Source organism: Macaca fascicularis, chromosome 3 (assembly GCF_037993035.2).
Source record: "Macaca fascicularis isolate 582-1 chromosome 3, T2T-MFA8v1.1".
In the NCBI taxonomy this organism is placed as follows: Eukaryota; Metazoa; Chordata; class Mammalia; order Primates; family Cercopithecidae; genus Macaca; species Macaca fascicularis.
Genome location: NC_088377.1, coordinates 118,213,204 through 118,214,538, shown reverse-complemented (window position 1 = coordinate 118,214,538; position 1,335 = coordinate 118,213,204).

Below are 1,335 nucleotides of genomic sequence, written 5' to 3'. Positions count from 1 at the left end.
AATTGATTGAAGCTAAGTTCTTGGTTTAAAACACATTTTAAACTACATATTTGTTTTTCAATGATGAATGAGTGTCACATTATTTTTTAAAATGCCGACTGTGCAACTATCATTCATCCAGTGCCTCCCCAGGTGTCTATTTTCTCCAGTCCACATTGCAAGCAGTATAGATTGCATGCTGTATTGGTCCATTCTCATGCTGCTATAAAGGATTGCCCGAGACAGGGTAATTTATAAAGGAAAATGATTTAATTGACTCACAGTTCTGCATGGACAAGGAGGCCTCAGGAAACTTACAATCATGGTGGAAGGGGAAGCAAACACATCCTTCTTCACATGATGGCAGGAAGAAGAATCAGTGACCAGCAAATGAAGAAACTCCCTATAAAACCATCAGATCTTGTGAGAATTCACTCACTATCACCAGAAGAGAATGGGGAAAACTGCCCCCATGATTCAATTATCTCCACCTGGTCCCTCCCATGGCACATGGAGATTACAGGAACTACAATTCAAGACGAGATTTGGGTGAGGACACAGCCAAACCATGTCACACACCAAACACAAAACAATCTCTTTATCAAGCTTATCATCTCAAAACATTGCACAAGCTAGAAGTGGTCCCAGAGGATGTTTACTTAACCAAGATTTTTTTTCACATAGTGTTATCATGTTCTTTTCAAAGGCAGTGAAATACTCTCCAAATCACAAAATATTTGAGATTATTATATTAAACTATATATTAATGGTCTTAATATTAAACATAATTTTGACATACATGGATTTGTTTGAGAAGATACATGCACACACATGTTAGATGGAGTTCTATTCACAATAGCAAAGACATGGAATCAACCCAAGTGTCCATCAATGATAGATTGGATAAAGAAAATGTGGCACAAATAAACCATGAAATACTATACAGCCATAAAAAAAGAACAAGATCATGTCCTTTGCAGAGACATAGATGGAGCTGGACACCATCATCCTTAGCAAACTAACGCAGGAACAGAAAACCAAATACTACATATTCTCACTTATAAGTGGGAGCAAAATGATGAGAACACATGAACATATAGAGAGGAACAATACACACTGGGGCCTATTAGACAGTGGAGGGTGGGAGGAGGGAGAGGGTTAGAAAAAATAACTAAGGGGTACTAGGTATAATACTTGGGTGATGAAATAATCTGTACAACAAACCACCATGACACAAGTTTACCTATATAACAAACCTGCACATGTACTCCATAACTTAATATAAAAGTTTTTTTAAAAAAGCATATAGATTTCAGTTACATTAGGTTTCTTTATGTATTTTTGAATAAATAATCA